The 11,512-nt window shown below is 41.3% G+C and overlaps 1 protein-coding gene across 1 annotated transcript in view; it reads right to left on the reverse strand.

Annotated features, from left to right (window-relative positions):
* The window catches only part of Arhgap36 (Rho GTPase activating protein 36), a 54,771-nt gene extending 51,783 nt beyond the window's left edge, over nt 1-2,988 (reverse strand). The window contains exon 1 of the mRNA XM_021240609.2: nt 2,852-2,988. The gene's annotated coding sequence lies outside the window, so the exon portion shown is untranslated. The remainder of the gene's footprint in view (nt 1-2,851) is intronic.
* Nucleotides 2,989-11,512: the final 8,524 nt, after the last annotated feature.

Raw genomic sequence — 11,512 nt, forward strand, 5'->3', positions numbered from 1 at the left:
CCCTGTAGTCAAATACATTAATATTTCTTTCATGAAATATATGAATATTCATACTAAGTAGGATAAAAGCTATCAATATTTTGATATAAGTTAAAATAAGTTTACTATCAAACCTATAAGAAAGCTTTTGGTTTTCAGAGTTTTGTGGCTTAAGAAGTGAAAATAAGAAATTGATGGTTCATAGTAGAAGCCCAATGTTCATTTGGTAAATGGATGGAATTATGGAGGGATACAGTGCATTACATGTGCTTATTCTCCCCAATAGGTGACCAAGTGCATTTAAAAAGAGTGCTCATAGCATTAACCAAGGGTACATAATTATGAGTATGTTAGATTCCACTGCTTGCAAGAGGAACACTATTACAAAAATTCACCACATAGGTCTGCTACCAAATCACGAATGGGCTACCTTGGATAAGATGGTCATCTCAGGGCCAATCACTGGCTACTCTTTTGCATAATACAGCCAGTCTTTCTCCCTGACTATGGGTGAAGTAGGCCAAAGTGGATGGGAAAGGTGGACATGGCAGGTACCTATGGCTCTGGTGTTGGGTCTAGCATGAAAGGAATGGATGGGCTGTGTGCATCTCTTCTAGGTGGTCTTCTTTCAATAGTATTGCTCTTAGCCTGGCTTTGCAAAGGTGTTGAGTGGCAATCAGTTTGAGATCCCCTTCCCAGCAAGTACTCAAGAGTCATGAGTTTATATTGCTAGTTAAGGGTAGAGCTAGGTGTTTTTTACTTCCAGCCACCTGGAGGCAGAGGTACTGTGTCCTATCATTCTGGGGTGTTCCAGAGGCAAAAAGCAGAAAGTTTCATAGGAGGCTAGCAAGGGACTAGACCATGAGTCAAAGCCAAACCTTCAGGCTTTCCCACCCAGGAAACTCCAAGGAATCATGGGAAAACTCAGCAAGAGAAAATCATGCAGCCACTTTCAGCACCAATACCTAGAGGGGAAAACCAGTGGAGCAGGTGGGTTTCAGGAAGGTTAGGAGGTTCAGCCTGAGAGATCCAGGACACTGTGCTGTTTTCTCCTAGAGAGTGGAGACTGTGAGTTACCAGCATGTATCACCCACACAAGTGCCCGAGGCTTTTCAACCTTAAAAACAAGGTAACAGACTTACATGAGCTCTATGATTTCTTCCTGTTCTACTTTTCTGCACCTATGAATCTATGATTATATTTCAAATAATGCTTATTTTTTCCCATAAGAGTAATAATGCTCCTTGATAAAAATTTGGCAAATCAGATGAACACATAAAAGGTTAAAGTCACCCATCACCCCACCTCTTACACACTTGAGTGTATTTCCTTCCTGCCTGCTTGCTTTTATTTTCCATCTCTTTATAAAATTGTGATCACAGATTTTTATACCTTGAGTTACACTCGTGAGCATATTGGGATCATTTCTCAGGTCATTACAAAAGGTACAAGTCTACTCTAATTTGGATGCCCACCAGATATTGTGGGGCACACATAGCAAGTATAAAATATGTATCTTGCCCTTATGGAACTTACAGGCTGCCTGAGAAGATGAGGCTGATATAAATGAAACCAATGGTGAGAAATGCAAAATGGAATATAGTTAAATGTCCTTTAGGGGGATAGGCTGAAAGAACAGTGAGAATACAAAGGAGGAAGAGATTGATGTGGGCAGCACCAAAAAGGGTAGTCTCCCTGAGAAGACAGGACATAAATTGGCATTTAAAAGATAAGAAGAAGAAGAAGAAGAGGAGGAGGAGGAGGAGGAGGAAGAGGAGGAGGAGGAGGAGGGAGAGGGAGAGGGAGAGGGAGAAGGAGGAGAAGGAGAAGAAGAAGAAGGAGGAGGAGGAGGAGGAAGAGGAGGAGGAGGAGGAGGGAGAGGGAGAGGGAGAAGGAGGAGAAGGAGAAGAAGAAGAAGAAGGAGGAGGAGGAGGAGGAGGAGGAGAGAAAGAGAAAGAGAGAAGCTGAAGCGTCAAGGAAACAGAAGCAATGAGGGGAAGCTGGATTGAGAAACCAAAATCCCTTTATCCTTTTTGTTGTTGTTGTTGATGATATAGAGCTACCCCAGGGCCAGGATTTCAGAACTTTCCAAACGTTCATCTTACATATGAACAAATAAACCCAGATCTCTAACCTAAAGAGAGTTTGAAGGATAAATCCACGAAGAAAAAAAGCACTCATATTAATGTGGCAATAGCTTAGGGTCAAACCTTTTGCCATTTAGTAATTGACTTGCTTCTTTGCTGCATCTTGAACAATAATGGCTCAAACATCACGATGCTAGTGACTAGAGGCCCTAGTTGGATGGTTTCCTAAGTAAACAGCTGGTTACATGGCTGCAGAGCCCTGGCCACAGTCAATTCACTACTGGATTGGTAGTCACGAGAAGAGAGTAAACAATGAGAGAAAGCCCACAGTGCAAGCCTCCTTCTTCATCTATTGAAGATACCGTTAAAAATATGTTGGGAAAGTTAATAAGCTACATTTATGCTCTGAAGATCTCCTCAGTGGAAACAAGAGTTTCCCAGAGGCAGAAATCCTGTGGTTTAAGGAATAGAAAGGCACATGAAATACTATAGCTCACAATTCATTTGTGATGATTCAGAAATGCCCTTGCTAGTGGTCAAGAGACCTGCCACTCATGAGCTGTATGACTTTGACCAAATTCCGTTACCTCTCAGAGTTCACTTCAGTTCTCTTCTTCAACTGCAAAGTGAGAACAATCAGAGTTCCCTTTGGGCACCAGGATTTTATGAACCTATGATTTCTTTGGACCATCACAGCCTCTCAGGTTTCGGGAATCCTCTACAACAATGCAAATAACTCTGAGAAAAAGCTACATCTTACCCCATGTTGCCAGTCACCACCATACCTGGGAATTGAAGTCCTGTGGGGGAATTGGATCAGGAAAGCAAGCAGGCCCAGCCCGAGGGGAAAGGCCCAGAAAGGAGAAGTGGATGGACCCTCACGAAGTCACCAGTTAAGCAGAGGGAGGCGCTTGATACTTCCTCCTCTATCTGCCTCTCCCCTGAGTGCCCAGAAGCAGGCTGTGCCCAGCTGCATGTCTACGTAGGTGCTGGCTCCCCACAGGGTGATCTGGCTGCCAGCATTCTGTTCCAAGCCAATGAGAGAGTCCTGAAGTGAGGTGCCCTGGGGCCAATCATAGGTGGAAGTTTCTCTTTAATGGCTACAGAAACTGTATCTTTGGATTCATTTCATTGGTTCAGGCCAACTGAAGGCTCTCCAGACTCTCATCCAATGCTGAGCCATAAGCCAACAGAAGTGGGCCCAGCTACTGGATCTTGTTTCTATCTGGGGCTGATGGGTAGCCCTGCCTCAAGGGCTTGTCTCACCACTGTCATCCGGACTGGAAACTTTGGCCATGAACACAGAAGATATAAGCAGTGGGACCTAATCAAGGCAGCCTAATGAGAGGAAGGCATGCTGGGGTCCAGGAGTCTTGCCTGGGTCCAGCCCCTGCAGGTGAGTGCAGGTGATCCAGCAAAGGGACAGCATAAGCAGGTAGAACTAGTGGCAGTGGGTGCTGTGAAGCTGAGAGCAGATCCTGAGAAGTGGAGCTCTTTACTTACTTCCCACAAGCCTCTGAATCTGAGTGATTTCCAAAACCTTACAGTCCCCTCTCTACTCTTACCTTGTAGTTTCAGTCACAGCCAGAGAAGGATTCCTCCCAAAAGAGTGAAAGAAGTCTGTTGGGGAAGATGTGCTGGCTCCAAAATGGGATCTGCATTCCCTCCATTAGGCTGCCCACAGTACTCAGAGATGCATTGGTGACTTTGAACTCCAAAGACACATTGATCTCCTGGTCTTTGCTTCTAAATATCTCACACTACAATCTGACTAGCTCCTCATATGCTTCGAGGAAAGCTAGTATTATGGGTTCAACCATGACAGTTGACCCAATTATTAGTCCTGCCCAAAGACAAAGTTCCTAACCTGTGGAGCTATCTAAACAGTCTGTACACAGGAAGTAGAGTGAGAGAACAATGACTGGGAGGGGAGGGGCTCAATGAAAGGCCTTCCCTATTTCTGGAGAGATTTAATCTTTCATGAAACATTTGCTGGGTGCTGTCTATGAGGCAGGCACTGTACTGGGTGCTAAGAGGACAGAGAAGAATCAGATTCATACTACCAAGGCAGAGTCAAAGGGAGGATGTGTTTTGAGCATTGACCACGTTCAATTCCTTTAATGACTGATCTGCTGTAACAGTTGGCTTTGTAATACTCCAAAAGCGGCCCTTAATAAAACTGGTACAAAAAATCTGTCTTCAATGCTCCCCTATTAAAACTTTTAGAAAAGAATTTGCTCCAGATTATGTTGGTCACTTCTCAGTTCCCTCCTCAAAATAGAGTTTGGACTCAGGCATGTGAAGCTCTTTCCTAATTTAATAGACCAGCTAAGAGTCTGTAATACTAGTCATTTACTCCTTAGTATAAATTTAAATATCTGTGATCCTTTTTCCTGGATTTAGCTGCATTTGAGGCTTTGTCTCCAATTGTGGAATGAAAAAGGCTTTGTCATTTAGTAAAGGCATTGCAGGGATCTGTCTACAAGAAGGAAAAGTATTTGTGGGAAGGGATCAAGGAGGAAAGGGATCCTAATAAACCTGTTAAATAATCCTAACATCTTCTTTCCTCAGGCTGTAGGACACTGCATTCAGTTGAGGCTAATCCCAACAGACTACTTGGTTATTGATAAAAGAATAATTAGAAATAATCCTTCTTTGGGGCTTACAGAGCTGGAACACCAAGGAACAGAGTGCAACAGTGATCATGAAAAGCCTCATAAAAAGCTCCGAGCACCTATTTCATGGGCTCAGGATCCAGGGACTGCAATGGCATTTGTCCAATTTCTCTTCCCTCCTGCCTGTTTCAGATTCCTTTGGAGCCCAGATCTCAGTCCTACTGGCCACCGATATTTTAAATGGTACAATTCAGGAAAAGGGACAATTCAGAAATGCGCATCGTTCCTTAAGTGCGTTTAATTGTAAAAGACACTTAATCAATTGGAGCTCCTGTCTGAACATGGTAGCTCACAGAGGTAAAGCAAATCTTTTATATTTCACTCTAAACCAAAATAAGAAGCCAAGGGAGGGGGAGTGGGTGGGATCAATGAATCTAATCAATGGTCTATATTAATGTTTTTGATATACTAGTGCTGATTTGCAGCTCTCCAGGTGCCAAATGGCATCTGGGAAACATGACTCCATCCCCCACTTGATGTAATAATTAGATTGCATAAATGGCTCCTCTGCACTCACTGCCAGCCCAAGAGACAAATGTTATTTTTGAGCCCGTCAGTCCCCTCCCCTGTTAAAGTTTCACCCTGCATCAGCAGTTGTACTGTGGAGGTCATTGAAAACCACCCAAACAAGTGAAAAACTGGCAAGGGTGAATTTCAGGAGTGGATTATACTGAACTGTGTCCCATTAGGGTATGCATGGTCAGGACCTGGGATGTACAGGAACAGATCCACCACTGAACATGCCACCAGGCCAGAAGCACAGAAAACTAGTAGCGCCTCCTGCACGACTTTGCTTTTCTCTATTCCAGTCCGTAAGGAGGCAAACCAAGGGGCTGAGGAGAGCTTGGCAAGGGAATGCATTAGTCATTTGGCATTAGTCCTTATTCCAGGCTAAATAACAACCCCCACCCAATCTATGTTTTAATGATCAGAACCTGCAAATATTACCGTCTATACGACTTTGCAGATGCTATGAAATGAAGGTTCATAAAATGGAGAGATTAGCTTGGGTTGTCCATGCAATTGCAGGGGTCCATATGAGGCCCAGTCAGTGGGAGATTCCACATAGAAGAAGGGGAGAAGGCAATGTAATCACAGAAGTAGAGATTGCAATAATACAGCCACAAACCAAGGAGTGTCAGCTGCTACCACAACCTAGAAGAGGCAAAGAACATATTTTCCCCTAGAGCCTCTGGAGGGAGGTTGGCCCTGCAAACACCTTGATCTTGTCCCAGTAAAACTGCTAAGAGACTTCTGGCCTGCAAACTGTGAGATAATAAATTTCCATTGCATTAAGCCACAAAGTTTATGTTCATTGGTTACAATGGCCCTAAGAAACTAATATGGTCCTCCAATACTATGCTCAGATCACGAGCAGAATGATATCTTTCCTGTTGTAGTCCAAATCCACTTCTAGCTAAAATACACCATTCTTTTACCACAATGCAGTATCTGGCAATAGGAATTCAAAATAAACACGTGCATGTCAACATTTTGAAATTAGGGGCAACTTTTTCTTGCTGCTACATTGTAAAGAGTACATAATGCCCTTGTTTTCCATTAGACCTTTTGCATGAATTTATATATCCAATTACCTCCAGCCACCAGGCAAGCCTTGAGGGGACAGGGAGGGACACTGAGCAGGTAGGGAAATACAGTAAATATGCCTAAATTGAAACCACAATTGGACTCAAATCAAATCTCTTTTAGTAATAACACTAAGTAGGGCCTTTAGGAAAACAAGTCATGGCAGAACTAACTTAATTTACTCCTCTGATAAGGTTATAAGGCTTGTAGATCAGGAGAATGTTGTAGACAGGATGCATCTGGATTTTGACAAGGCTTTTGACTTGGGGTCTCAAGAGCTCTTTGTAGACCAAGTGAAGAAATACAGACTGCAGGTGAGACTCCAGAGCTAGCAAGTGGCTGCTGATAATGTAGATCAAGTCCTCCAGTGACAGGTCATAGGTCTCTACATCAGTTCCAGTCAAGTCACCATTCTTATCCAAGGGCATACATGAAAATCAAGACAGATGAGATGTTGCCTGAGGAGGGAGGATGCTGGGAAGCTAGAGGGTCCAGCTAACAAATTGGATGTGAGAGTTGGGATCCAAAACAATCTCAGTAGGCTGGAACATGAGCTGACCTCTGTGAAACAAAATAACCAGTATGAGGTATCCAAAATGCACTTGTAGAAACATACATTTATATACTGAACAGTTGTCAGGATACAGAAAGCAGAGGGGTCAGCAGGCAGTATGCTCGATGAGTCAGAAGAATGGTGAGGTTAGCAGAAGGAAAAAAAAAGCTAAACGTGGCCAGAATGTGCCTTTCCAGAAACAGGAGAGAACAGGCCATGCTCCCATTTGATTATTCCTCACAATTGGGCCATGTTGGGATTCAATTCCTTTTTCCCCAATTTAAGGTTTGAACCCAGGGTCTTTGCACTGAGCTATATCCTCAGACCTTTTTTATTTTTTGTTTTTGAGACAGGTCTATCTAATTCACTACATTGCTCAGGCTGGGCTTGAACTTTGGGTCCTCCGCATGTGCCACCACGACGGACTCAGATTAAAAAGGAAGGGTAGATGTTGATCAAACAGCACAAACTTTCAGTTAGACAGGAAGAATAAGTTCTTTAGATCTATCGTACAGCAATGTGACTGTCGTTAATAAAAACGCATACTTGAAAATTGACTAGAGATCTTTAAAAAATATTTTATTAGTGCATATGAGTTTTATAAAACATTGAGTTCCAATGTGGATTTCCACACCTGTGTATAACATTTTAGCATGCCCATCCCCTCTATTGCCCTTCCTTATACCCCCAACTGTTACCCTTGCCCCTTATTCTTTGCCTCTTGTTTCATAGGCACTGAGAGATCTTAAATAGCCTCAGCACATACACAAAAATTAAGTATGTGATGTGATGGGGATGTTAATTAGCTTGATTTAGTCATTTTGAAATGTATACATATATCAAACAATCATAATGTATGCTGTAAATATATGTATATACAATTTTTATTTATCAATTATACCTTAATAAACTTGAAAGAAAAAAACCAAAAATCTCACCAACGTAGATAAAGTAAAAATTGACCATCTCACTTCCCCTCAACACTTGACCCTAAGGTCATTGTTCTTAACAGAGTCATGAATATCCTTCCAAACTTGTTTTTCTATTGAATTCTTTATTGTATACACTTTCTTAATATAAATGAAAGTATGATATACATATTTACTGGTCTTGCTTTTCATTTAAAAATACATTGTGGGCATTTTCCCATGTCAGTGATGATAAGGGCTAGTAATTATTGAGCATTTTCCATGTGCTAAACATAATTCTAAAACTATATTTTCTTTTATTTACAATTCACAATAACTCCCATGAGATGGGCACCATTATTATTCTCATTGTAGAGAAAAGAAATCAGGTTCAGAGAACTCTCCCAAGATCACACAAGTATTAAATGACACAGGTTAGATTCGAGTTCAGGACTCTCTGGTTCCAGAGCCTGTGCTCTTAACATCTACACCAAGCTGCTTCTGAACACTTTGAAGACTAATTCATTTTTATAGTTTAGCATAGAGATTTATTGTGTCTGTGTCATAATTTATTTAGCTAATCTTGTATTTATGGGAATATAAGAATGTTTCCTTATCAAAGGATATTTTAGCCTTTTAATACACTAATATTCATTATGAATCTCCCAAGAGTAGGACATAGTGAGCAACATGTCTAAAGCTTCCTTAACCGTAGAATCCTCTTTTTTTCATAGAATATTTGAGGAACTGACACACTGGAGATAAAACAAAAATTTTGGTGTGCAACTGCATCATCTGAGATGTTTTTCAAATGCAGACTGCTGGGCCACAACTGAAGTGTTTCTGATGTAGGCATTTCAAAGACTACACATTGAAAAATACTGCTGTGTGCTATGGGATTAGTCTTTGCTGTAAAAAATTAATATGAGTAGCTACATGACCACAGTTGTTGACAGACCAAAGGCTGGAAGAAAGGATCACTCTTTCCCTTCCTCCTTGGGGTAATTATCACTCATGCCAGTGTTCAAGGAAGCATTAGCCTGGGGTTCTGAGTGATCTAAGTTCCCAGGAGTCTAGGCCAACACCAGTAGCCATCACCCCATTCCACCTCCTTTGATCACTTACCAGTCCAATTATTTAAGTATAGGATGATCAAAATTGCAAATTTTTTCAATAATTTTTATAAGATAATATAACAGGTAATATAAGAACAATTTTATCAGACTTATTCAATGCAAGAGTCGAGGTTGAAATGATACCTGCAAAAGTCAGTAGGTAAATGAACACTCTGCCCAAGTGACATTTGGGGTAAACTGTTAAGTGGTTAATAAAGAACTGTGCCAATAATGAAAATATAAGTTCATAACAGGTGAGAATTTCTAGAGGGTTTCTTCCATATAGATTTGAACTCTTACTACTGAGTCCTCTTCCTTAGGAATGGTAAGTTTCTAGTCCAAACAATTTAAAACCAAAAATTAAACCAAGGGGGAAAAACATATGGGAGAAAAATTGTTGTTTCTGTTTTTAAAACTGTGAGCTTAGATAAGTACAAGATGATCTGTTCATGTTCCCAAGTTGTATTTAATATCATCAAATCCCTTTTACCTTTGTAGAATACTGCTTAAGGGTCAACTGAGATCAGATTGGAGACAGGAGAGAGAGGACCAAGGGGGAAATATGATGGGGGCATAGTTAGACTTCCCAAAGGAGTTGTTTGTAGGGAGGCTATTGGAAATGCTCGTCTCAAGTGAGTAAACAGGAACCTACCACAGAAGGAGCCAGAGCTGCTTCTTGCTGTCCAACTGCAAGCCTTGCACTTGAGATCCTCTCCACAAATCACATGGTGAAACTGCCAAAACACCTTTACCTTTGGAATCTCAAAGCATCCTCACTTCAGCTGCAAGAGGCTATTGGGACATTGTTACAATGGGAGTTTTGAAGGCTACAGGGGCTTGGAAGTGGCTATGCATAGTGGTAGGAAGGGAACTACAGAAATCACCATGCAGTGGAACACATATTGGAATACACACAATTTTATATTTACAGAATCTTAAGCCATTTATATTGCATAAGGAAACATGGATCCAATATCGACAGTTACCTCTGGAAGGTTAGATTATGGGTGAACTATGTTTTCTTCTTTACACTTATCTAGGCTACTCTCTCCCCTCAAATGTTCTACAGAGAGCATTGTTATTTCTATATGCAGGCAAAAAGGTAAATATTAAAGAAAAATAACATCCTAAAGTTCAAGTTCTAACTCTACCACTTGTACAAGTTGCTTCACTTTCTGAGACTCATTTTCCACAACTGAATTCGGGGTCCTAATGTTAAGTGAAAATATTAGCTGAGAGGAGAGGAGAGGAGGGGAGGGGAGGGGAGGGAACAGAACCGGACAGGTCAGGACAGGAGAAGAGAGAGAAAAGGTTCAGACTGAGATGCTTCTCTAGTTGAGATTATCTTGGAAAGCAGAAATGCTGCTTTTTACCTCAGAGATGGTTGCTATGAAAATGATTTTCAAGTTGTCAAGGGTTATTATGGAGATGAAAAGGGTTGTTGCTATTAAAGACCCTATTCCTCTCTCAGACATATGCATGTGAATGGGCATGTGTACACACACACATACACACACACACACACACACAGCTTTCCCAAACTGCTTGAAAATCCACATATTGTCTCAATTTTCTCTTTCATTTTCCTGCAATATTGTCTCAACGTTCTCATTACCAACTCTAAGTAGGTTCAGTTTTCTGTTACTAGCCAGTCTGGATACTTTGGACTCCCTACCATGTCTGAGCTCTTCCATCTATATATTGTTGTGTCATTAACAAGTGTCATTTACATAATTCAAAGTCATGTCCCAGGGCTCTGCAGCAGCCAGCAGAGTGATTAAAAAGCAACCTGGTCCAACCAGGACAGGATCCGGATCTCCTTATTCATTCTGAGCCAAATTAATTGCCTCATTAGTGATAATCTTTCACCTGTGTCCAGAACTTATCTTTGCAAAGAACCTGTATGAGCCATATCTTTCTGCACCTCCAGTAGTACTCTGAGGGAGGCAAGGCACAGATGGACACTTGTGCTTACAGAGAGGGCAAATGGCCCATGCTAGTTTTTCATAGGGTGCATAAAAGACAATGTTAGGACTTGAACCCAACAGCATCCCATACCCAGGCCAGGCTCTGTCCCTTACACCATGGCATTGATTCACAATTGCACTTGGAGAAATGAAAACACAGAAAATGAGTGTGCACTTGACCAATGAGAAATTTGGCATAATATATACCAAAACCTTTTTGTTACTGTACCAATGACTTGTACTAAGACTACATTTGGATCCTAAGGGCCAGAGATGGAAAAGTTCTTTCTCTGAGATTAGCACTGGGCACTTCCACAAATCACTTATTCCTTTCTCCACCCATCCACTAATTCATTGTCATAAATATTTATTGAACATTTTATATGGTCAGACACTGTGGTTAGCACTAGCAGATAAGACACAAGCAAGGATGGGACAAATCCTCTCAGAATCCATCATCTACAGGAAGAAATTGGCAACAGATATGACTTACTCCAAATACATAGCGAAGTACAATTCACGTCATGAGGGAATAAAATGCTACAGTAGTCTAGAGGAAAATTCAGACCTGTTTGAGGTACGTGGGATGATTTCATGGTGTATGAGACCAACCTACAAATGCTAACAAGAACTTAAAGAGA

This window comes from Heterocephalus glaber, unplaced genomic scaffold (genome assembly GCF_053883595.1).
Source record: "Heterocephalus glaber isolate CG9 unplaced genomic scaffold, H.glaber_assembly_v1.0 deba00001729, whole genome shotgun sequence".
Lineage (NCBI taxonomy): Eukaryota > Metazoa > Chordata > Mammalia > Rodentia > Bathyergidae > Heterocephalus > Heterocephalus glaber.